The sequence below is a fragment of the Ambystoma mexicanum genome, chromosome 11 (genome assembly GCF_040938575.1).
Source record: "Ambystoma mexicanum isolate Mex_15411 chromosome 11, UKY_AmexF1_1, whole genome shotgun sequence".
Classification (NCBI taxonomy): domain Eukaryota; kingdom Metazoa; phylum Chordata; class Amphibia; order Caudata; family Ambystomatidae; genus Ambystoma; species Ambystoma mexicanum.
Window position 1 is genome coordinate 400,015,866 of NC_090934.1, and position 27,235 is coordinate 400,043,100.

Sequence of the window (27,235 nt, forward strand, 5' to 3'; positions counted from 1 at the left end):
GCTACTCTCCGGCCACCTTTTGGGTTCCTTCTACAACATCAGTTAGCTGCTGTTAATGTCTCTTGTTCAGGTTTGCCCCTTTTAGGAAAGCTGTATCCTCTTTCATTTATAATTGCCTTTCTTTGGCTTGGGCAATGCTGGTTATTTTGCTTTTCTGGGAATCTTGCCTCCTCTTTACTTTGATAATATCGGTTGCAATATTTCTCCACTTGCACGCTCTCTCAATAGGAGTGTAATGCCAACATTGCTTTAATTCGTTAGGTATTCAAAAGGCTTGCAGGCAGTCAGTGGTCTATTGTGGAGCACCCCAGGGTTACCTAATGAAGACCAACTCACCGGTCTTTCCCTGCGCTTCTGTTTGACCCACTGCTGCTTTAACTTCTTCTCTTGCCGGGCCCTGGGTGTCCAAAAAAGGGAGTCTGCTGTCTTGCTCCTCGTATCCTCTGTGAATGCCAACCACTGTAGGAGAATGCCAGGCCAGGAGAGCTGCTTTCTCCTACGGGACAGCCAGTAACCGCACTGCTTCCAGCTGCACGTCCTATGCACTAAAGAGTCACAACTTCTTTCGGCACCGCGTCCCGATGCAAACACAGTGGCGCCTCTGACTTCGTCTTTCTACTTCTACTGCTGCCACTACTGTCTAATGGCCTGCCCCTGAAGGGTCTTCATAAATGTCCCGCTCAGGTGTGGGTGATTAGAACCACTAGTCTGTACATTGCAGTTATGCACTTTTGAGCCCCTCTTCCTCGTCCCAGTACTTATAGCATTATGGGACTTGAAGTCCCCAATGTTCTTGTTTCTTTTTACTTAAAAGGCTTCAGTTGTACAATATGCCATTAAGACTGTGGGATCATTAGGGAAGTTGGAGGGTTCTGAAAATTCTCCTGACCTGATCTCCCTCTCATGTTATCCTCCTGCAGAACACCACCCTCAGGGTCAGGACGCATCTGCCTTTTCCTGGCCACATGAGAAGGGTCCCAGGCTAGGATCATTGGGATGAACACCTCTGATTCATCACAATACCCCCTGCAACCACCTTTGGTAGCCGCGCATGCACTGCATCTCCCACAAACATGATCCCAGGACACCTTTTTCCTGTATAGGAAAATACCTGAGCTGTGTCACTGTGCTAAAAAAATCTGCTGGCGAGTAATGTGTGAACTACCAATTATGAAACAGATAATTATGTGTTAATTGGGCATAATGGAAAATCATGCTAGAGCAATTAAAGTGGAACTACATTTGAGAAAAATTAATTACACTATTTTGTACATTATGGTGCCATTTCAACTTGGATTATTCGAGGGGCTTATGAGTGGACTACTACGTTTAGTGGTGCAAGAATCTGTCAACTTTATGAATGATTCTGTTCATTTATAATAATGTTCTTTTCTTTTTATTTTTTTTTACTGCATGTTGCAAATTTTATTGGCTCGAAACGATTGTATGTCGGGTGTGTGGTCCTTGTAATGGTGCTTGTTTTATTGCCCGTGAAAGGATAAAAAGCCCACTGGATTTTAAATCTGTGACCAGTAGTTCTCTGCACAGGGACTATTCAAGCACTAAACAGTGGAGCAAAATAAACGTTCATGAAGTGACACAGGCTACATGAGTAGAAAAGTTAAGGTACTGATTTCATCTGCACAAGATTGTTTTTTTCCCAAATATTTTTTTTTTTACACATTGTGACCTTGAATGTATGTGCACTCGGAATTTCATGTTTGGTTGAGGAATTTTGTTTCTTTTGGGAATGTCCTTCAGCAGTGACATATTGTGGCGGGGTTGGTCGATCGACACTTGGCGGTGTTTCCTGTGAATGCAGGATGATTGCAGCAGTTTGATCATGTAGGTGATGCCACAGTTCTTGAAATTGCTGTGTTCGATAGCTTAACCAGTGAAGACTCAAGAACTGAGGCAATAAACTGTCGTTCTTTGCTCATGGTATGAAGTGGTCCATGCAGTGCCAGGTTGCCTAAAAAACCTTCTTCAGGCAAAGGTTCTTCTTACAACCAACCGCTTTGAAAGGAATGAAAAATAATAGCAACCGACTAAAAAAGGTGCACCAGAAACCTGGGCTAATTTACGGCAAGCACATTTAAAAACTCTTGGCATTACTGTCTGTAAGAAAGCTATTTTATTCATTGTTCCTCTGCTGAATCTCTGTGAATTCTATAACCAAGACCTACAAAGCGACAACTGACACACTCGCCCCACCTTCTCCACACCTCATCCCTCCACTGAGTCCTCGCTACTAAACTCTTACATTCTTACACGTCCCACACTCCTTCAGATGAACTCCAGGACTAGTGTGTTTAACAGATTAAGACCCTATCCATCTTCTTTCAATAACCATGCTGTCAAATTTTGTACTTTGCAGTCCGGTGGCTGGTCATATGGCTAACCTGCCCGGGTTGGTACCAACCACAAACATCATAGAAATGATCATATTGGCACATGGGTAACCGGTACTTGTGACCTGCATCCATCAACATCTAAGGTTTCTGCATCTGCATCCTTTCTTACGCAGCAGTGCACAGCAAGGCCAACATTATTGGCAAATGGGCGCTATATGAGACCACTTTACATTACATACCGGTTAGAACAGTGCTTCTCCAGATTGGTTAAAGCCAGGACTTCTATTGGCAGCTTTCAAATTGTCTGATGGTACGACTGGGTTTTGCCTTGGCCACAGTGGAAGTGGGCTGGGTTAATAGATTTGGCAATATGTTGATTGTAAATTTGGGTGAGATGACCTCTTATGGGAAAAGTTGCTCCAGTGTCCCACAAAGAGCTTTGGTGGCTTTTGCGGCTGTGAAGTAGTTCTTTTTGACTTCATAAGTATCGAGGGCAAAAAAGCCATCCTATTCGTAAAGGTGTTGATGACATGCGTGGCGTTTGGAACAGTCACGCTTGGCTATGAATGGGTGTCATCGGTGTATTGGTGAATTGTTGTTTCCTGGTCCATCAATAGTGTATTTGTGAACATAATAAGATAAAACCATATCGGCAAAATGTTTGAGGCTTGGCAAGATCATGCGGTGGAGGAGGTGTGGGAGGCCTGGATATTGTAGAAACTGTGATTTTCCTGACGTAAAAGTAACAAACGGATTGGGTGGCGTCCCACTGATCCCCAAGTGAGTTTTTAGTATGCACTTGTTCATGGTTTGGTTTGCTGATATTGTTTCGGTTAGTTTAACTAGAAAGTTGACTTTGGAAAAAGGTCTTTGAAGTTGCCTGGGTTTGGGTTTAATTGTGCTGGGATACACTGCCAAAATAGCCATGGGCGAGAAGGAAGCATCTTGCACTAAAGGACGCTCAAGCTCCAAAGTTGAAGACCTTCATTTATCTCGAGAAAACTGCAGTGTACAACATTGAGAAATGTTTCCTTGTAAAATACAAAGCAAAGTGCAAACCACTGCATCCTATTTGCTCCTAAAACAGAAAACAAGACAAACATGGAAACTGCAAATTCCTCTGAAAATATTCCGACGATCGACCGAACCTCTGATGAAAGAAAAAGACCAGACTTGTATACGCTGGTATCTTTGGCGGTCTGCCAGCAAATTCCTCCCTTTCTTTGTGCTGAAGCGCTAGTCGCTAGGTTGTCTGGAATTCCGAATAGATCGTTTGGTATTGATCGTCCTAGTCTGGCTTGAAGATACATGTATCCGGAAGTAGCTGACTGGGTTCAATACACTGGCATTTCTATGCCTCGTCAAGGGACCGTTCTGAGTTCATCACGCAGGAGCAGAGGCAAATTAGTGAGGCAACATTAGGGTCAGTCATCTAGTGCCTAAATAGGAAGGAAACACCACAAGGCACCGTGGAGTTTAGGAAGGTTATGTTCATAGTACAAATGGAGAAAGTCCTGAAATTGGTAGGTTCAAATGCAGTGCCTGGAAATTGTTCAAAGGGGTGGCGTTACTCTTTGCCAGCTGTATTAAGACTTTGTTGCAGTGTTGGGCCGCAACACTTGTGCGTTTTTTAGCATGCTCAAGGTTTATGTGAAAGCGTACATGAGAAAGAAGTAGCCCAAGAGGTCTAGAGTGTTAATGTTATGGGGTCTTGTACTGCGCACTCTTGCCACTTGGGTAGTCTCTTGGCGCTCTGGCGGGTCTGCAATGGAAGGAGGGTCGGGGATTAAGAGGGAGAAGTGCAAGAGAACTTTGATGTGCTGTTGGAAGCTTCAGTTTGGTGAAACGGTCAGTGAGTGTTAGTGCGTTTTCAGTTTTAGCAGTCAGGTGGTGTTGAGGTGTGACTGTGTATGGTTTGGTTTCATGTTGGGAGTGGTATTTAAGAAAAGTTTCTGAGAATAGTGTCGCTGTTGGTCCTGAGGTTGTGCGAGAAAAGCAACACTTGAGGTTTGGCTTTCATCTGCTCTGGGGGTGGGGGATGGGAGAAGACTAAATCTCCTGAAAGGAAGACGTACTTCTATACAGTAAGTATTCCTCGTGCATAGTGTTTCAAAGGTGTGCTCCCTTTGCAGATAAAGCAGTGCCTCCCAGGTCATGCTACCATTGAGGGGAGGGTTGGTTGCTGTATAAATTGACAGCTCGTTCTGTGCAAGGCTCGGTGGGTGATGTCTCATACATTGAAACTAATTTGGTTAGACTGGGAACCAATGAGAATATGGGGCATAGGGCTTCAGGGATCCCAGAAGATCTCCCGCTCTGGAGTCGGCGTATTACCTTTGCCAGGATAAGTCCACTTGAATAATAAATATGTCGTCATGATGACTTGGAAACACTGGGGAAAAGAGGGAAGGAAATATGTGCCTATGTGTTTTGAGGCAGAAAGAGAATTCTTTCACTGCAGAGCTGATTTGTGAAGTCTGGATAGATTTTTGTCAAAAACAGCCAGATTGTCAGATTGTTTTTACTGCCACAAAGGATATTACGTACTTTTTAAAAAAAAATTTAATTTATTTATTATTTTTTATATAAGAGCAGAACCCCAGGTGGCTATTCAGATTGTCACCTAATTCCAAAAATCATTACCTTAGTTTTGTCTGAGTTTAGCTTCAGGTGGTTTGGGTAGAATCTAGCAAAACAAGAAGTTTATGGCTCGAAGGTTCAGAGTTAATCTTAATCTCTGGCAATGCTGTGGGCACCCCTCCACACCAACATTATTCGCTTCTCAAGCCATTACAGAAAGGGGAAAGACGTATGCAAATCGGGCTTGGTCCCACCCCAAAAGGAGCAATCCAGCCCGAACTGCTTGGCCACATCCCTTCTGTACGAGACCACAAGCAACCCCAAATAGCATCTAGCTGTTCACACGAGGCATTTGCACAGGCCGATGGAGTTGGTGTGATAGATTTTTTTTAATGTTGTTTTAATTTCATTTAAGTAGGATTGTGTCTGTTCTCAGCAGAGCTTGTAGCAGGTCATGCAGAAAGAGGGTCTCAGATTGTAATCGGGAGATGACATGTGTAAGTGATGAAGAGTAACTACGTTTTCACCCTAGCTTGTGAAGTGCCTTCTTTTAGTAACCCAGTTACGTTTATTTTGAAATCTTTTGGAATAAAGTGCTTTTTTGAGATGGTATACCTGTCTGTTTCTGACCCGACTTTCCAGTATCACTGCTCGGCCATGGCAGTTTTGGCACTGTGGCTGTGCCCAGATCACTGGCACGCATCTGTTGATTAGGATCCGCAGCCACCTTCTGCCCAGCCGCTGGAGTACCGGGAGGCACTGAGGGAATGCTAGCAGCCTGCTTGCTGGGATCCTACAGGATTGCTGAGAAGATCGTGCCACGGAAGTGGAAATTCATCCTGCCTTACACTTTGCGTGCGCAGGACAGTACCATGCGCTCCTGTCTGTTGCGCATTTGTGTTTGCGTATCTTAAACACTTTGACGCCATGGGTATAAAGAAGGCCAATAACCTGCATCTTCTGTTTTAACGATTGTTCCTTCTCTTGAAAGCTACAAAGGCTCTGTACCAGATCCTGAGTCTCCAGCCCCTTATGCCGAACGTCCTGCTATGGCCTTTGTCTGATCTCCCGTAATGACTTCCCCCTCTAGGCCTGGCTCAGCTATCACATTCAGCTTACGGCCAGAGAAGGGGAAACTCGCCCATCCTATCCAGTCTGGACTGCTTCCATTTGATCTCTGCAGAGTAGGCAAGGATTCAGTTGAACCACCACTGCACGTTATTCTTCTCCGGGAGGGGGGAAGACTTTAGGAGGGAGTGAAAGGTTGTAAAGTCAAGGATTGAGTTTGCCTGTTCCTCGAAGAGGAAGAGGTCAAGAAGCATAGGGGATTCAAGTTTTGCTAGGACCTTGCAGTGCTCTTTATAATATGTGGGGAGCGCGTGGAGGATGGGCGAGAAGGTTGAGGCAGTGCGAAAGAAAAATGAAAGTGTCTTGTAGTTTACACAATGGGTTTGGGTGGGGGGAGGTGCGCAATAGGTGTGAAGTAGTCAGTCGTCAGGGAGAGAAAATGGCTCTGTACCTTCTTCAGTCCATAGAGGTTTTCAAGGATCAATATTAGAGGAGGGTGTCCTTTTTGTTTGAGTTGTCAAACTAATAATTGAAGTCGAACAGAATTGTGAAACTGGGGCGAGTAATGCATTAAATATGGCCACAGTTCAATTAATTTTTGACACAGATTCAAGACTTGCATTTAAGTTAAGAAAAAGACTGACCTCATTAAACCACGGTGCTATATTTTACATTTGATCATATCCATTCCCAAAACCTCAAATTAAAGCAAATATTGTTTGCCGTGCCATTGAGAAGGAAAAGGGGGCACACTTTGCTGTCTTAACTGTTTGATTCTTAAAAAGAGGCTACATCCAGTGATGTCTGGCCCCCTTAAAAGGTGCAAGAAACTAAATCTGTAATTTCGATTGCACGTGAGCTTTGCAGAACCGACGCATGTGGTTAATTCCTGGTGGAATAATGAGCCCCTTTTGAGCAAAAGCATAATCGCATGAACTATCCTTAGCCACGGGTTCTCTAGCATGTCACTGAGGAAGGGCAAACTCCTGAAAAGAGACGAGGAGCACCACAACAAATAACCAGTCTCTCAACTCCATGCCAGTTTAGCACACTTGAATGATACACTGTTACTCAGTATGTTCCAGAAAGACCTTGTTACTAAGCTGACGGACCCCAAACTTGGCAGCATCAATATTTATTTTCTGGACAATGCGTTTTATAGAATTTTTGAATTGATTGTGTCAGGTCAGAAGGAGTCAGACACCCGTTGGACATTTTAGATGTTTTATTTAAACAATAAGAACAATGCCTGCCTCTCCCTATTGCTACCAGGATGTGACCTGCCTAACCAAACTAAGGGTGCTCACCTGTAGTCGAAATGCAGAAGAAAAAAGGCCCCAGTCCAAGACCTACTTCTATATGGCTCTACCACTTGAACTAATAACAAAACAAATTGCCAAAATATATCTCTTCTGGAACCTTCTCGTTAGCCAGATGTCTTGCAGCTTTATTTCAGGATTTGTCAAAGTACAACAATCCCACTTAGCTGCAAACAAGTCAATCGAGACTATTCTTCCTGATTCGCAGAATCTTTTTCATAGGTCTGGTACTCCAAGGGGTGCAAGAACTATATGTCCTCGATATCCTGACAGCATCTTTCCTGTTGTTCGCTGCTCTGAGCCTCTAGTGTCTTTCTTTGGCATTCTCGCCTTCGCGGATTGCTGCATGCTCTGCGGCTCCACAGTGCTCTACCCTTCCAAGGCATAGCTATGTCGGAGGGCTTCCCCTGCGCTTGGCTCTCTTATCCTCTCTGATCGATGCGTCCTGGTTACATACAAGTCAACGCTGAAATGGGTGTTCCCTTTTCCTCCATGCGTCATATTTGATCCAGCATTACCCGAAGCCTAACAAACAGAAGGCACATTACTTGTTTCTGAAGGCAATCCCATTTAGGCAGATAATGTTGGTGGTAAAGGGAGTTCCTTGTGAGAATTAGTCCATGTCCCTCAAAGGAGGTGGCTCCCCTCCTGGGGATAAGGGGAAAATACTCTTGATTCGTCACATATACCTTAATTCACTGGTGAGCAAAGAAAGTAAGGAGGCATGCAATGCTACAAATCTCAGGCTGGCAGACTTTAATTAGTGCCATGTTGAGGTCAAACACAAGTCCAAGCAGATGTCTATATAGGGATGCGATTCCGAATGCAAACTTTCAGGCGATCCAGATGAATGCAGGGTTGCAGGTTCCAAATTTCTCTACCAAAGATCGTCATCTGGTTGATGATCACTTACTCCCTAAAAAAACTTTTACTATCCATCGACTTAAAGTAAAACGTCCAATACTTCCCATGGCTGCTTTTATTCCCCACCTTACATGCTTTACATAAAGATTCCATTTAATACCACTGTGACATACTCGTTCCATTGTTATTAAAAAACGGTCCATTTCACATGTTTGAGTTTGTTCCTCCCGAAGCCCTGACCTAGAATTATGGTGCCTAGCCGACAAAGATCTGGTTTTAATTTTAGATTCACTAACTAGCATTTATCCGACAATAGAACTTCACATATGTAGGGCTCATTGAAGACGGACCGAGTTCGAATCTAGTAAAACAAGATTGGCATAAAGCAGAAAGCTGGCCTGTACCGGTTCTAGCTTCTGAGCCAAGCATCCAGCCTTGCTCAAAAATGTGGAACATCCGACAGGTTAAAAAGAGGCAGCAAATGAAGCGATTCTGCAAAACTGGAGTTATGCAGATTGGATCTGCAGCGGAAGAGAAAGGCATGAGAGATTTTAGTCTTCCATCGGCATCGAAGCAGTGGATTCAGCCGGGACATCAGGTAAAGAGTCCATGTGCCGGCTATGTGTCCTTTATGCTCTGTGGCTTTACCTCCGGCTCTCTTGAATGGTGACATCACCTTAACTAGTGGTGAAAAGCCCTCGGAGAACCAGCTTGTAATAATGTAAATGAAGTCAGTGATTTTAGATTTCTGAAGCTCATTTTTCGGCTGGCGATTTGGAGTTGATGTGTGGGGGGGAGAGAGAGGAGATGGAGAGTGGAAATTGATCTGCACTGATGGAGGAGGTCATGTGGCAAAGTACAGGGGGAGCAATTAGAGGGGGGATGCATGGGGATCAATGGGGGAAGGAAGCAGAAGAAGAATGCAGCCTGGCAGGCAGAATGGGAGGGAATGTGCGAGTTGTTGAAGGGATAGGATTGGATAACCTGGAAATGATTGTATATGGTAATGGAGAAACACAGAGGGTGTAGAGATGGCAGCCGGGGGTTGTTTCTTTCGTATATAAACCGTCCATCATGCTACAAATGAAACCTTAACTGGCACTGTCCACCAGTACTTCACACGGAGCTGTGTGATTTGGCCGTGGCAGAATAGTTTACGGCGGATTTGGCCATAGTCAATTTCGCAGTGAATGCAATTTTACCGTGGACACACTCTGCAATTCTGTCCCTCGCAAACCCCCAATACATTCCCCCACTTACCTTTTCCTTGGCCGCTGCCTCCCTTGACCCTGCAGCGGCCGTTCGGTCCCTCCAACGCGGGTCGGATCCTACGCTGCAGGGTCCCTTTTTTCTCTTTTTTTTTCATCCCCTGCCCCCAATCTTCAGGAAGCGAGGGACACCCCTACAACACCCCAAGACCAAAAATGCCGAACGTGGGGAGCAGGGGACACCTCCGCAACCTCCCATTCCCCATGTTAGGCCTTTGTTACCCAATCACATTTTATCGATTGACTGGTACTGGCCAAATTCGGTCAGATGTACTATTTATTCCATCAGAAAAATGCGATCAAATTGGGTAATACCCTTCACATACTCCGTCGTAGTTTTGATTTGTAGTGTGATGGAATTTATTATTTTGGAAATACTTAATGTAGATGGAGTGTCTATAGTACACACTTAACTACGCTTATATACTTTTGAATAGAAGTGCCGGGGGTCAAACAAAGTCTCGTCAGTCCTGTTTTTAGAATAAACACATGTTCTAAATGCTAATATAGGCAGGTACGTGGTAAATCTACCCGTGCAAATAAAGGTGACTTGATGCACGCTCTGTACCTGTTTGCGTAGCATATATTTCAGCCCATTCTTTAGGCAAACTGGAACGTTTTCTTTTTTAATACATTTCTGCAAGGGCTGAAAATGTGTATTCGAAACCTCTGATGCGAGTCGACCCAACATTGACTGATGAGGGTGTAGCAACAGTGCAGGCACCATTGTGTACACTCGTGTCACTGGTAACGGACAATGACCAGCACTGACAGATGTGTGAGGTCACCGTGGCCAAGCTTGAACCCTGCATCGTGCTGTCCTTCAATCCCAGCTGAGAAGCTGAAACGAAGGTGCATTTTCTCTGCTTAAAGTTTACTCCCGTTCCCACCTGTACCCATGCTCGTTCTAAGTTAAGCAACTGCAAATGGTGGGAGAATGCACTGAAAGAGGCTGTTGCTGAAGGCGAAGTGCTGTTTTCACTTCGTTTAAACTAGGACCTGCTCCCCTTGAATGAGAAGCTTATGGCGGAATCCATTGTGCGCCGCTGGGGGGCATTTGTCATCCAAGTATTCCCTTTGTTAAGCGACGGGGAAGTGACCTTGGCAGAGCCCTTGGTATGCGGCGTTTGTTTGGGCGTGTTTACCCAAACGCCGTTTTCCACAATGGAGTCACCTGGCAAGGCTCTGCACTCCCTGGGGAGGGGGAGGTCGAGTTGTGGGGGTAGGCGAGCACTTAAGAATCTAGGGTAGGAGGTGGTGCGCGGCCAGCTGTTCATTTGATACGAACATTGCATGCAATCCTTACTTTTGACATGATTTTACCAGCGAACACCCTTTCTGTTTTCTGGAAATTAAAGCACGTAGGTGACACTCACGGCATTCCTTATGCGTACAATTCTTCTAGCTTATATTAAAAATGCTGAAATATTTCCCATACTTTGTTTTAGAATCTTTAAGACATTTTTTTATTATTGAAAAATCAATGCCGTTAATAACTGTCTAATCAGAGTTTTAAGATAATTTGTGTGTGTAGGCAGGAAGAGGCATAAGGGTACGGCCCATATAAACTTGATACTGACTTAAAGGGGGTATTATGGGCTTTGGTGGAATCATGTATTTAAAATCCTTTTTATTGAGACAATGTATATATTTATTTGTTAAAATAAATGAAATATGAAAAATGGATCCTGGTTTGATATGTTATTTAGAAATGGGAACCCTTTTTTTTCTCGTTTTGACTTTTTTTTTAACAATGGCCCTCTGATATGAATGTGCCTATTTTACAACTGTGTTAAAACATGAAACTACCCGCACGAGAAAGAAAGCAGGCACACTTTGTTTTTTGGTACCGCGCACTGCAGCCACTTACGTGGACTCTTCGCGCTCTTGTGGATATGAAACGGAAGGAGGGCTGGGGGGTTTGTTAGTAGGATTAGAGAAAAGCGCAAGAACTTTGATGTGCTGTCGCTAGTTTCAGTTTGGAAAAAACAGTCACTGTTTGCTGGTATGTGCTATTTTGTAGTGGTTGTGCTTGGTGTGTGTGTCTGTGTGTAGTTTGTGTGGTTGGCTTGGTTTCTTGTTTAGTGTGCAGTGTCTGTTTAGTTTGTTGTAGTTTGATGATCTTATGTTTTGTTGCTGTAGAGATGTTTTTGTATTCTGTGTTTTAGGTTGACTAAGCAGAATATTTAAGAGTTGTTAGTGGGTTTGTGGACATTTGTATCGCGTTCTTCTAAATTCAGTACCTTGGCTACCCCTGAATTGCATCCAAATTCAACGCACTGATTGCCCTCTGGTTATATCCAAACGTAATCAATTGATCAGCCTCAAACACATCAAAATCCAATATACTGGCTGCCCTCAAACACACCCAAGTTCAATGCACAAAACCTACCCACAAAATTTGCCTTCGACAAGGCACAACCCATGGCAGTAGAGTACAGTGGAAAACAATTTAAGCAATACAAGTGGCAAGGTCCTACGTAGCATAGCGGGGATTGTGCCTTTGACTTCCATCAGTTTACCGTTTGGTAGATATTTGTTGTTTTGTGGGCGATTGTATGAAGGAGTTTGCGGTGTTGTGGTGAGATGTTAGTGTCTATAGTTTCTGTAGATCCTCACATGCAGATTAAGGAGTCGTATGTTGCACTCAAAATTGGAGGTTGCATTGGATGTTGTCCCCTGTTGGGCCTATTGCTGGTCCAAGGTTCCTACTAGTATCCCTTTTCCAAAGGCTTTTGATGAAAGCGGGGATTGTGAGGGCACTTAGTAACTGTACTTTCTTCCTTATGTTTCTGGCTCAGCCTTTTACAATAAGAGCACAGGTTTAGCCCCCAGTGCTTGTTCTCTGGGCTGTGGGTGGGCGCAGAAATGAGCTGCTTATTGAATCCTAGCCTGAAAAGGCCTACCTTCTATTACCTTGACCAGACCTGGCTAACGTTTTCCATTTTAAATAAATCTATTAAAAAAAAAAAAGTTAATGTTGCATGTAGTCGGGAACGTATACCACCCTTCCACTTACTGGTACATAAAGTGTTGACTAAAATAGATCTAATGTTGATGAAAATAATGGAGTGCAATAAATCCGGTGGAAAAGAAAATGTATCGGAGAAGAAATTGCATCGTGCTTCGCTTGACACGTGAATTTGCAGACTGCCATTTCCGATACTAACCTTGGTTAAACAAACCTTTCCCAATCGAAGGCTGTAAGTGATTAGTGCAATTGAATATCGACGCTCCAGACCCCTCTGCTTCAATCGCATTGGAGACTTGGGAAGCATTTTATCAGAGTATCTTGGCTATAAAGCATCCGCTGAGGGAGATGGTACATTATGAACAGTATTTTTAAACATTGGAAAAGTCATTGGGGAACGTAGACTTATTGCTGGATTTATGGGATGTAATATATATATGCTGTAATGGTTCAGAGAAACAACGATTATGATTAGCAAGCCACAAAATACAAAAAGGGGGTATAGACCTTGAAAAATGAATCTCGGAGCTGGAAATGTGATCACTCACAATAACTTAGACAAACCTCCCCCCAACACAAGGCTGCTCGCATAAACCCCAACCGTTATTGTTCAGAGTGTTTGGGCATGGAACCAAGATTATTATGTATTCTCAGTCCTGACACCAAGAATTCCAATTGCTGAAATACCATAGGCGAGAGGTTAATTTATAAAAGACTCGCATAACCAACCAGGGCGACCTAAATAAGGTCTTTCGAACATACTGCTCTCCCATTTAGCAATAGGTAAAGCTAGTGTCGAGACAGAATTTTATAGAGGTCACAATTCTTTTCCCTATATTGAGGGCTCTAGGAAAGCTTGTGAGGGGTTCAACTCCGAATTCCAAAATAAAAGGGTGGTAATGTCTTGGGCAAGACTGCCATTACTATTATCCATGAACAGAGATTCTACAGAAGCACTGGCACCTGCTGAACTTAGACAAAGATTTGACCGCCTACTTGGGTGCAACACCAAAGATCATTTTTACCAAGGCCCCCACTCTTGGAACCAAATTAAGTCCTTCCTTTTTTATCAACACCACAGATTGAGACTGGTTCTGGCATCAGCTGGTTACAACAACGGAAGACTGACTTCTCAAAAATGTGGAACACGCACATATTTGCGCGTTCAAATACAAGGTGTCAAATTGACCATTAAGGACATGGTTAACTGTAGGTCAAAATATGTGGCGAATTTATTTGTGGCTACGTAGGCAGCACTATCGGAGAACTAAGACTTCAGATTCGAGAACACATGGCCACCATTGGGAGTCAAGGTCATAAGTTCCCTTTGGCATCACACTAGTAAAAGACGTATCAAATGGACAACAAGAAGGATAAAGCGACCATTGGCCAGAGGGGAGAAGACCGAGAACTCTGAGACAAATAGAGTCCAAACTTATCTGTAAAATGCGCACAACTGACTTTTTGCCTAAACCATGAACCCGAGATGTGGGGGGGGTCTTTTTATGAACCTGTTGTCTAATATGAGCATGTCGAAACTGTACTAGTAAGAATGCCTAGTCATAAAATGGTAAACTACCAGATGAATTTCTTTTCAGGTAATGGGGATGAGCTATTGATGACTTGCGGTGTGAACAACGATACGCACTAAGAATTAGGCAACGCAAGAGTGAGTAATGCTAATTACTGATGGTCTGTATTCAGCAAAAACTGTCTGAATGAAGGTAATCTACAGTTGGCAAGGATTTGCATGTTTGTAATTACTTACGTTTTGTGTTTAGCACATACTGTCTGAATGAAAGTAATGTAAAAGTGGAAAGGGCCTTCACATGTTTACTTAACAGGCTACATGATAAATAAAATCAGGATTTAAGAACCAAGATTAGGGTAATACCAAAGTGGTTAAAGTCGGTGACTTATCAAGTCATATGTCATTTATCAGGATTTAGAAATGTCCATAGTACTAGCTTTGAGGGACGACAGGACATGTAGACCGAACACAAAATATCTGCCACATCTTATCAATGAGACTATCTCACAGGTCCATTAAACGTGCACACTCGAGGGATTTTTGTTAACATTGTTAGATTCGTCCAAATTGGTGATGTCTTGTTGAGGCTGTTTGCAATTAGCTGTCTATCATGTGAGAAATTACAATGCGAACTAGTTTTACTATTGTAACACGTGCGCAGGGGCTATTTGGGATCCTCGTATCATACATGAGGTTACCCTAATATAGAGAGCTAACTGATGGCTAAATGGGCATTATCTACCTGATGCTATCATTTGTGTCGCAGATGGCGATTCTTGTTTAGAACAGGTTGCATGGTTCCATTTTAAACAAATCTTAGGATTTTCTCTTAAAGAGGCCTTCATTGCGACTTTACAAATGATAACTGTGCTTCTTAGGGCCATTAGCACTATATGTACTCCACAGGCAGCTCTTTATTACAAGCAGTTCGATAGTGGGTATGACATCGGTGTTTACATATTTAAATACAGGTTTCAAGATGGCTCCTGTGGCAAATGCACGTGGGATGCCACTACGGCAAAAAGTCCTACGGTACAACAGGGCCTACAATCTGACTGAAGTACACCCATTCCATAAGGGTATGTAGCACCTGTAGTGCACAATGCAAATGTTATTTGGTAGAACATCTGAAAGGGAGTGAAGTAATGTATACAAGGCAAAGTGAATCCTTAGTTACCCGACATGAGGAAATGGCCTAGCCCTTTACAGACATAATTGAATAGAAGATCAGTGCAATGATTAAGTGATGTAAGACATAAGTAAGTCTTATGCTAATATATTGATATTACTATTTGAAAGGGAGTCAAGAATATTTGGCACTGGCACTTGAATTGTACTTAACAGTAGCGCCACTAATCAATGACTTGGTATCATATAATAAAGGCAGTGATAAAATGATGGGCCTTAACCAGGCCTATGTATACAGAACCAAAACTACTGTCCGTAGCTCAGTAGAGGTTGACAAGTTGTATGTTTCTGATGCACAAGGAAATCCTGTGAACATAACGCAGAATGTATGGTTATTTTCTTTATTCCATAGGTATTACCTACTCTACTATAACATATCATAGCAGGGGATCTCCCCTACAGAACTGTCATTCGGAAAGAGGGTGAGCAGTAGTTGGCAGCTTTGTGTCATTTTCACGGGTATAAATAGGGATAGAATTGGTCCAACCAATCGGGTTAGTCACATAGAGCAACATGGGTATATTTTCAAATCTGTTGTGGTTCCACGTCAAAGACCTTACTGATGATGGAAACTTCAAATCTGATGCTGTACACACTGTAGTCATATGGGTGATTTGTACCATAAAAGCAATATGCACATTGAGGTGACTTTAGGGTAACATGGACAGTAGGATCATCGCTTAGAATACCATTGTCACCTAACACCACAATTTCAAACAATTACTGAATTGTAAAGGGGTCAATGCTATATATAATCATTGTGAATTTTCTTTTTCTGTGGATCCCTCCCTTCCCCTCTGTTATTTATTGTTATACATTAACTGTGGATGAATCCAAATATATTGCATGTATATTCATTATTTTACAAGATTATCTTTGGTTTTCTGCTTTGGGTCTCTTTCATTTCTTTCAGTTACAATGTGTTTTTTTTTCTCAATGTTTATGGTAAGGCCCACATTATGAGTAATTAGCCCGGCCTTGAGAAAGACCTAAATATGATTGAAACACGTGTTGGCAATTGGGCATCTGTGAGCATGACACTTGGGGAATAAACAGTGTCTTGGAATCCAAACCATGACTGATTCTTACTATTGAGAGGAAACGCTAAACCGTGAGCTCTCACCACCTGCTATAATGTTAAACAAAATAAATGAACCTCGAGGCTTTTGGAACTTGGGGGCTGAGCGCCAACAGGAGGTGCAACATTGTTCTATTATCGGTGGACGCCTCCTCGGGAAGTCCACTCGCCGATGGGTACAGATGTCCAGCTTCTGAGTTAAACTCTAGCAGCCTGAAAGGATACCGAGATATTGTTCTAGTTTTTCTCATTTACAGGTTTATCCGAGGGCACACTAAATTGCTAAATCTTACCTGGTTTACCATCAATGCTTTTACAAAAAGATGCGGGGATTCCACTCCCATTGGCGAGAGATGCATTTGCCAAGGGGTGTTATGATTTCCTAATCTAAACCAGACTTCAGGAAAGCAGCTTACTTGTATTCTCTCTAAAAAAGAGGCGTTGCTGGGTGGGGTAAAGGGGGCTATAGCCCCAGGTCTTCGGGTTGTAGACCCCGATAGCTGAGGTGCGACAACCTAAATGGTAGCTAGCCCCGAGACTCAACAGTAACGACATTAGCTTAGCCCTGATATTTTCCAGACCTAGCAACACCCATTTCCCAACAAAGAAAAAATGGGGAGCAACGGTATGGATGTATCTGTCCCCATTATACTGTTTGTTGTATTGCTGATGAATCTGTACACCATTCAGACGTACTTCAGCACTTTGTCATTTAAATAAATGATAAGCATGCCACCTTGTACTGCTCACGTGTGTGCAGACCCGGTGGCATGAGCAGCACTTTACACAAAGAGGAACTTTGCTATAGTGCAGCCTGATGAGAAGGCAACCACTATGTTATAAAGGCTGCTTCTTCAGTTACAGGAATTGCTAGCTGCAATCATTACCATTGCAAGAACAATAGCTGCTTTATTTAATAAAATATAGTTTTACTTGCGTAAAAACGCACAAGTTCGGAATGAGAGCTGCACTTTTAATCGCAAGTTCACAAAATAAGGAGTAAAATTACCCTTATCTGAAATTCCTTTCCGCAGTGCAGATCGGGATGCTGGGAAATTAATATTTCAGGTGGGTGGTGATGGAATTGCTGTATGGTTAACCCACAGTGGGAGCCAGAACAAATTGCAAGATGGACAACTTTTTGTTCATGAAGCATCTATAAGGGTGTTTAAGCAGGAAGCCGACACAAGGGTGGCATGTTGGTTACTGGAAATTTTTTTTGTTTTTTTTATAGAAAAAAAAATATCCTCACTATCCCCATCTCTAATGGGGGTTTCTCTGCCTCAAACTATTATTAATGGATCTTTCAGAAGGTCTGTCAAAATCAAACTACACCGTCCTGTGCCACAACCTACTTCAATTCCTTACATCACCTTCAGACCATACCAATGGTATATAAGGCGCTATATAAGTGCAAAATAACATAACATAACATTACAACTAAAGAATAATCTAATCCAACAAAGTTCCTTCTCCGGGAGATTGACTCCCTTATCCTAGTATATGGGTGTTGTTCCCAAAAATGTTCTCTTAATGGATGCTAATGGGAATGACTCACTTCCCCTGGCTTGTAGTTCCAACACCTTGTACACTCAACTTTCTGGACCAAAAGACTGGTTCCCTTCACCTGATACTGGTCTGCGCTATTCAATATAGTTCAACGACGTCGGAAGCGGCTGTGTCTACGATGTTCGATCTCACCGTGCGGCTTGACGTGTTTCCTCGTTGCCCTTTGGGTCCTTTCCTCTAGTCTAAGTTCGGAGGAAGTGCTGCAGTCCTGCTGGACGTTCTGCGGGTGGCTTGTACAGGGGACTCGCAGCGAAAACAGAGGAGAAACAGATGTGGAATCGATTTGGCGAGCCCTGTGGAGACTTTCCGTGTTCTGGCACCCGCAGCGACTGAGTCCTGGGAACAGGTGCACGTAGTTGCTGATCACTGCCCGTTCTGGTCTGGGTAGCGGGCTGCCGAGGTAACGCGGAAGGCTCCTGAGTGGCGTGGCTGCAATCAGTGGGCAAGAGCTGTTTATCTCTGAATTCCAGTGACAATCCCACGGCCGCAGCGCTGCCTCAGGTACTTTGTAGTCTTAATTTACCAAGCATCTGTTTGAACTCTCTCAAAACCCTGCACTCGCACAACATCAAACCAACTAACATTTGGACACTGTGGGAATCTGGCCTCTGCTGTGATTCTCACACTATTGAAGTCCGTGTCCCACTAAAGTTTTACTCAGTACACATGTTAATATCAAATTAGTACCGCACACCACAACGCGCATGTTTATTTTTATAAAGACTCTAAGCGATCCAAAATAGTACTAACGATTGGAAGATTGTGACAATCCCGAGGGAGACTGCGGGGGCCAGACCCCTTTTGATCCCGTCGCGTCTGGTTCCAACCAACTAATTGGTTTGACTTATTACCACAATAATCAGGCAATTGGACAGCGCAGCATCCCTAATCAAGGGTGAATATGCCACCTAAGGGTAAAACTAGCAAGGCTTCCTATATAATCTTAGGAAGAACAAAACAGTCCAAGACAAAGCATCACCAAAAGCAAATAAGGAGGCGGTCAACCAAAAAGGTCAGGCGGAGAAAGGGCCAATACCCGCCTTGTTCCAAAAAATCACCCCTATGACTGAGGCCCCCTTCAATTGATATCGCATCGCCCAGTCAAAACAACAATATCCCACTGGAAACCACGAACTATGAGGATATTGATAATAATTCCTTATTAGACTTATGCCTATCTATCCAACGCTCCGCTCAATGGCAGCTCCAGTGAGAGAGGAATCAAATTGTAACAAAGACCTGATGGTGGTGGAAGCACAGGTACTAAAATCTGTGAACCATCCAAATACTACACCAACAATCCCTATTAATAGTTCCTATACCACTAACCCGGGTGATCACCATTACCTCCCACCAATAATGGATCACTGACACCACCAACTGGGCGACTATCTGAGTCTCCTAACTTGCTAATTGACTTAGAAGACTCGAGGCCAACTGAAGAACTCTGGTCTAATGAGACTCAATGCTCTAATATTGGAGCAATTGCAGAATTACAGTCCTCTATGGCCTCTATGCAATTTGCGCTGAAAGTACTGCTGAAATTATGTGGTAGAATCCACATGAATTCGGTATTACAATTAGGTCTCCCTGATCCAAGGACCACATATATCCCTTGTGAGCACTCTGAACCAGCAACTATCAATGATCAAGAGGAGATTACTGCACAGGAAGAAATCAACCCGGATCCAGAAGTGAGCTCTGTCGTCATCCTCTCAAAAAAACAAAGACGTAAAGCAAAAAGGGCAGCAAATAAGACAGGCAATGCTGATAAAGCCCCATAAGCTTCTGCTGCTCCCCTGCCGGTCAATTAAAAAAAAAGCAAGGAAAAGAGCCCGTAAAACAAAGAAATGGCAGGCTAGCTAGATCTTATCAGAAAAATTGAGTGAGACATCAATAATAAATAGTAATGAAACAGGCTCAACATTCAATACAACGGATGAAGACAGTGAGTGCGAAAAATACTCTACCCCACGTAGAAGGAGTGTACCAAGTGTCCCAGTAGCCTTGACACCAGAAGTAGACAGGCCCATCTTGCGGAGAAAAACTAAAACACAAAGTGCAATATGTATCATTAAAAATATGAACCAAAAGAAGAGGGACAAATGGCTCACAAGATAAGAAGTTCTAACCAAGCTACATTTTATACCCCAGCTGCGAATGATCCTATCTGAAGGCTTCTTATTTGTGGAGCCACTCAGTAGCCGTAATCCCAATGTGACAGCCTTACACTGCAGAGACCTGGCCACGGCGCAACTAATACGGGATTATAAAAACAGTCTGCTGCATGTCGACCTAGAAGTGGATGTGGACCAAGAAGCAGAAGATAGTAGCTTACCTCTGGGAGTCATTAATCAACCTAAAAACAATCGCAAACCGACGCTACCTGGAGGGAAGAAGGTGCAAATGAGCGACATTCAGGAAACCCTAAAATGGCTGGCCGACTATCTTCCCATTAGTGTTGCAGAAGCCCTGAAATTGTTCGTTAATATCGTGGAACACTCAGGGCTTCAAGCACCTTCCAACCGACAGTGTATCATTACCTGCCATTCTGAACCATACTTTATTACTTCAGGAGACCTGGTTAATGACACCCATTGTAATTGACGGGTTTACGCTCTACCACTCGCCTGCAAAAAAGGGGATACGGGGTCATCCCTTTGGTGGCTTGATAACTGGTGTTGCAAACTCACTGACTAGCAGGAAGCTCATAACCACCTGAGAAGATTTTGTGCGTGCGGTAGAGATAAAGCTCCCAGGGGAGTTGGAAGATGATGATCTATTATTGGTTAATGTCTACAACACCTACCTCTCCCCCCCCCCCACCCCCGGCGCCAGGATCCAGGAAATGATTCAGTCCTCGCTACATGATCTGTTGGGTGAATGGCTGTCTGAGACAAGGAACCACTCTGTTATCGTGGCAGGGGATTTTAACTGTCACATCAAAGGACGCAGTGGCACGGCTAACAATCCGCTATTATATCCGCATTGTATTATGGCTCATAATGTCGATGATATGGAGGGAGACTGTTGGCTGAATTTCTTTGACGGGTGGGAACTAGAGATCATCAATGGCCGGACCCCAGGTGACAGGCCGGGCAGGTTCACTTGCAGTAATGGCTCTTCCTGGAGTACTCTCGATTATATGTTTACAAGCGACAATGTCGCCACGAGGATTAGAGACATGGTAATATCGAAAGACCCCCATAGTGATCACGACCCACTGATTATGAACCTGGGACCAATTAATCAGCTCCCTAGGATTGCCAATGCCGTTGAGACACTGGTGAACCATGCAGCCAATCGGATACAATGGTCTGACAGGGACATCAGTAAAGCTTTACTTGCATCTGATGGCTTGGACAAAAGCAATGCAGAGATGTTCAACTCAATGACATTTGAAGAAATCGAAGGATGGATCACTAGGCTTGTGTATAAATATGCAAACATCCGGGCACCTATAGGTTCAAAGGACCTGATGAAAGATGAGACTTACCACAAGGAAATCTGAGACGCTAAGCGTAAGCTAAGAAGGGGAATCCGTGAAATAAGGGCTAAACATTGCTCTATGATTGCGATCCACAGAAATATCAGAGTTCTTAAAAATAAATATAGACAAAAGACTAACGTATGGAAGAGGAAGCACAAGCTGGAACAATGGCAGAAAACGGTCCACACACTATGCACCAAAAATACCCGTAATATCTGGGCTCTCCTTGGGGAAGCACGGGGAAACCAGATGAAACCATTGATCAATCCAATTGGTGCTAGTGAGTGGACTAAGTATCTTGAAGATCCGAATGGGCCAGAGTCTGTCCAAAAAGGGGATCCCATGAAGAGAGCATGGGTTATTCACCTGTTCACAGTTTCCATTGACGAACTCGTGGATAAGATCAGTATGTTGAAATCCTCTAGGGCACCGGGGCCTAACGGGCTGTCTAATATGGTCATGAAAGGCAACCCCAAATTGTGGGCTAGCCTGATGAAGATCTTAATTGACAAAGTACTAATAGATGGCAGAATTCCAACATCCTGGCAATCAGCCATACTAGTTCCTGTCCATAAAAAGGGGAATAAATCCGACCCGAGGAACTATCGATTGCTCTCTATGCTTGATTGTACCGGGAAACTGTTTGCTTCCTGCATACTAAAAGAACTTCAAGCGTGGACAGACAACGCCGGGATTCTGGACTGCTTCCAGAGTGGCTTTAGAACGGGCTGCTCTACGTCTCACAATCTGATTATCATGGACATTTTAAGGAACAATGCCCTGAAACCTAATAAGCCCCCACTGTATGCATTATACATTGATTTTACATCAGCTTTCGATCTAGTAAATAGGGAAAAGCTATGGCATAAACTACGTATCATGAATTGCCCGGAGGAACTAGTATACTACTTGAGACTCCTTCATACCAACAACTCTGTCCAACTTAAACTTGATCATAAGGGGACCAGGACCAATCTGATCAGACAGAATCGTGGTGTAAAGCAGAGATGTAGCACGGCTCCCCTGCTCTATAACCTTTTTGTCTCAGACATCCCAGAATCTATAGCGGGTATTCACAACTGCCCACCTAGGGTTGGCAATTCAAAGTGTGCTATCATGGCATATGCTGATGATATTGTGCTTTTTGAACATCGGCAACTCAACTATGGAAGTATGCTGAGTTAAATCAATCGGTCATAAATCACAATAAAACTGAGCTCCTACTTTTCACTGCTGGAAAGGTCGCCCACCCTCGCTTGCTCCTGGAAACAGAGATTAGATATTCGCACTCCTATAAATACCTGGGAGTGGATTTTGAAAGCAGAGGCAATTATGAGCAGTGCATTCAGCACCGCAAAATAAAAGCAGCACAATTAACCACAATGGTCTACAGGTTCACACAAAATCAGAGTGGCTTTTCTATATGGGGTGCTCGACACCTTTATGTGCAATGCCTGCTGCCTATGATAACTTATGGTCTAGAGGCACTCATTACTATGAATCTAGAGTGGCTTCAGATCATCGAAGGACATTTCTGGAGGAAATTGTTGGGCCTACCGCAATGCATCCCCATGGCTATCCATCCATATTCAGGCTTGAACTGGGAATACCGTCGATGAAAGCGATTGTACTGGGGAAAAGGGCAGAATTATACCTCAAAATTCACTCTTGCCCCAACACTGCCTTTCTTAAGTCTTTAAAGGAGGCTTTCGCAGTAGATACACAATCCAGGTTAACAAATGCAATGAATAGCCTTTTTGAGTCTGAGTTGGACACCTAATTGGGAGGAGGATCCTGAATGCATAAAGCATTATATATGCAACCGACTAAAACTCTGGGATTGGCAGCACAATTTCGCTCATTTAGCTAATCTAAAAAGCTACCAGTTTGTGTCCCATGTTTTATATACCTATAAAAAAGCACAAAAATACTTGAACCTCTGCCCATCGGAACATCTTGGGCGTTTCATTCTATTATTACGAATCAATCATCTTCCAACTCTGTCAACGCTAGGTCCTGAGAGATCCATACCCGAAGTGGAAAGATACTGCAGGCTGTGCAAACAACGAACCGCTCATGAAACAGCTAGACATATACTCACATGCTGCACTATCCTGACTACTAGCTACATTGAGAACTATGAGATGCATGTCCATAATATTGACCACATTAGGGAAAAGGATTTCTGGCACCGGTGTGTTAACACTCTGTGTTAAGCTTCAAATGGCACTTTTCAGAGTTTGGAACAACGCTGATAAAATGATGAACCTGGAGCTAACACTTGGACGTAGAAACAACAATAACATTAATAATGGACAATAATTGACATTAAATAAATACTTTGTAACTGAATGATGGTTAACGCCTACTCTGTAATTGAAACAACTATACATATTGTGCCAATTAACTGTTAACTCCGCCATCTGATAGGTAGGACTGAAGTTCACACTGATGATCCTCCAAGCTGATTTCTTGACTCTACGGCCTTCTGGGTTTCTCTCGAATTATCCATTCCTCTTCCTCCTTTTAACTCATTCAACTCATTTTATTTCTATTTGATATCTTTATCTTCTATTTCCATTCTTATTCTTTATTTTATTATCTTGAACTTGAATTAGAATGTGATTTTACGATTTTATGATCAATTCTGAATTTTGGATTTTTGAATTTGGATTTATGGTTACTAAATTGGAAATAATCAATTGTATTTTGTTTGTGTAAAGTTTTGTACAAAACTGTATCACATTAAAAACAAAATAAATAAAATAAAATATAGTTCACAACAAGGGCCAGGGGGAATGACTCCCTTCCCCTGACGTCTCTTCAGTGTACTTGAAAGGATTCAGTGTCCCCACCAGAAGAATGGCTCCCTTCGCCTCGTGTTTGGGAGTTCTTTTTCAACTTGGGGTTTCTCTTGGCACTCTCTCACTATATCAGCCAAGTTCCACATCATTCTCTGGATCCCAGTGGACATGGCTCTGCCACTGCGATGAGGAAGATTTTCTTGGATGCCTGTTCCAGCGGCATTAGTCCCAGAGCCTTCTCTGATCATCGGTGGGCTTATCTCTGCTGCTGCTGTGAGGATAATTTACTCCAGTGTTTGTTATGTTGAGGTCCCAGACCCCCCTTTGGGGGTCCGTGGGCTTGTTTCTGCCACTGATACAAGGACACCCTCCTCGGATGCACTTTTGTTGCTCTGTTTTGGGTCCCTGGCCCTTGTTGACCCTCTGATAGACTTTACGCTTGCCTCTGCATGTGGCAAATACCTTTCTAGCCCCCCAAACCCTCCTACATCCCTACCAGTCCACCTGTGCTTCCTGTGACCTTCTGGGAGTTGATTGCACAATGTCGATCTCATTCCTGCGGCCACCTGCTTCGATACTGCTTCTGCAGCTATTCCGCATGTTGTGGCGCCTTGCAATCTTGGCACTGTTAGAGGGCTGCACGGTACACCTCCTCTTGGAGGTCATGCCACTGTCTTGCCTGCTTTCAGCTGGGCTTGATCCTGCTGGCGCATGACCCGTCACAGACTCCCTCAGCCACTTGCTGGAATCCTCAGCAATGCCCCTTCCTCGAGTTGAGTGCAGACTTTGATCTCCCGGGTTCTCTCGACGTGGAAGGAAGATGCAAAGTCCTTCTGTTTCCAATTTATAGGGGTCATTCTGCCCCAGCGTAACATTGACACCTCTTGTCCATGGCTCCTTGGTACTCCTCATGCCTTCTGTGAGCCACCTCATCTTAATACTAGCACAGTCAGTAATCCTCCTGTTTTCTGTGCTCTTATTCGTCCTAGTAGTACCTGTCTCTGCTGTACCCCATGTACTACAGAATTACATTGGTCTAATCACAATATAGTGGTTTGAAATGGAGGGGGGGGGCTAAGGAATGTAGGGGTGTGATGTTCAACGGGTTGTACCTGAGGTGGTAGTCATTATTTCCAGGGGGGGGGGGGGGGGGGGGAGTCCCTCCCCATGAGGTCCTCCTGAATTAAACCACCCCTGCAGGGACTATTGGGCAGCGGCCGCCCCTCCCTAGCCTACTGGGAAAGGTCTCCTCCCTTGGGAGAAGTGACAACATCTGGTGAATTGTCACAAATCGCAGAACTGTGAGCAAGACATGGGCAGAGCATTCCCAAAAATTGGTTGAATGTTTTGGGACTGTGTATTTGAAAAACCTAAAGAAGGTTTACCTTAGAGAAGTCTAAACTGGGGGTTTACAACCGTGGCTCTCCCACTGTTTTGGATTCTGAGACCAATGATTCCTCACCATTGAAAGCACATCACACCAGCCCTGAGAAGTCTACACTGGCAGCCAGTAAAGAAATGTATCAACTTCAAAGCCCTCTGCATTGCCCATAAATCACTACATGGACAGGGAGTGAAATTCCGCCAAGCAAAATCAACAGATGCCAACACAAGAGATTTGAGATCTAGCACTGACTTCCAAATAGAAAGAAGACACACTGAGAAAACAACATTTGGAGGACAAGCCTTCTCCTACCTGAAAAAAGATGGAACTCGATTCCTAAGGAAATAAAAATGACAGTGGACCACCTAGCTTTCAGGAAAGCGGCTATTACCCCGGCTATTCAACTCGCAGAGATAAACTTAGACAGTCTATAAAACAACCAGCCCCACGCGCAGACCATTGCATCTGCATCCAAGGCCAAAACCACATCCACAAACTGTAAGCCCGGATTAAAGGAACTGCAAGATAAATGCAGACAAAAAACAATAACTACACAATACCCAGAGACCACCCAAAACCCACCAACCATCTCCCCTTTGCTCCTCCACACCTCTCACCACACACGCACAGATGGCTAGCGAAACAACCTACCAAAACATGCAAACTGCAGATCACTCTCTAAACAAGTTACAAATCCAATAGCCTCTGCACCAAACACAGTGGACAGCACCCATATCATGAAGTAGACACAGACGGCTGAGTAGAGTTGTTTGAGATATAAACTTTTATTAACCAAAATGTGAGGTTGGAAAAAGGCCTAACTTGCCCTATACTAACGTGGGATTTCCCTACTTAAATGAAACAAATGATTGTCAGGGAATCCAAAGCAAATGTCTGTCTGTCAAAACCTATACTTGCCCTCACAACTAATTTGTATATAACGTGTAGGGATGTCTGCATCAAATGAAAATTGTTCAAACAAAAGTTCAAAGCTTCTTCCAACTCTTGGATGGAAAACGGTTTTCCCTTCCCCAAGGTTCAAATAATGTTATCAGATGGGGGTTCTCTTGCCCGGGTTTTCTGGTGTCTCAAGGTTCTCAAATAAAACAATCTTCCAGATCTCTCGATGTTCCAAACACAAATCCCAAGGATGCTCCCCAGCTCTTCTGGTTTAGTCAACTTTCACAAAGTTATAGAATTCAGTTCACATTTATCTTCCCTGGTTCAATCACAAAAGTGGCTTTTTCCTTAGGTGGATGCACTGCATCTAGGTGCAGTTGTTGGACCACACGGTCCACCCATTACAGGGCACGCAACAGTGCTGCAGGGTATCGGACACTGGGGACTGAATACTTTGAGATCTCTACTGCACCACCAATACAAATACTAGGGAGCTATCACCTCATCATACCATTCGTGATAAAATACCAGCAAAGCACTCAAACAGCCCCAAATGCTTCTCACGATCTGGAAAAGAAACTGGAATACCATCGAAAGTAGCAACTTAAAAGATCTGGAATCCTAGAAACCATCAACCTCAAGCCTGGACAGAACCGACCTAAACGAATAAGCAGACCTAATCCAGAAATGGATTGCCGATACAATAGACAGCATTTCCCCGGAAAAACCTTTCACAAAAGAAAGCAGTGGGGAAGATGGTTCACCCTCGCCTCTGTACAATGAAAAAAACAACCAGGAAACTGGAACTATAATGGAGGAAAAACTGTGACCGTGCCCACTGTTGCATACAGCCAGTGTACCGCATTG

General features: G+C 43.6%; 1 protein-coding gene across 14 annotated transcripts in view; it reads left to right on the plus strand.

Moving 5' to 3' along the window:
- Window positions 1-27,235, plus strand: part of PACSIN3 (protein kinase C and casein kinase substrate in neurons 3) — a 564,411-nt gene that overhangs the window by 98,099 nt on the left and 439,077 nt on the right. For 4 of the 14 annotated variants that reach the window (XM_069623170.1, XM_069623168.1, XM_069623174.1 and 1 more), the window contains exon 2: window positions 14,023-14,093. The exons of 9 other annotated variants lie outside the window; for them this stretch is intronic. The gene's annotated coding sequence lies outside the window, so the exon portion shown is untranslated. Of the gene's footprint in view, window positions 1-14,022; window positions 14,094-14,128; window positions 14,149-27,235 lie in introns of those variants that run through there. One more of the 14 variants, XM_069623171.1, reaches the window with a different exon arrangement.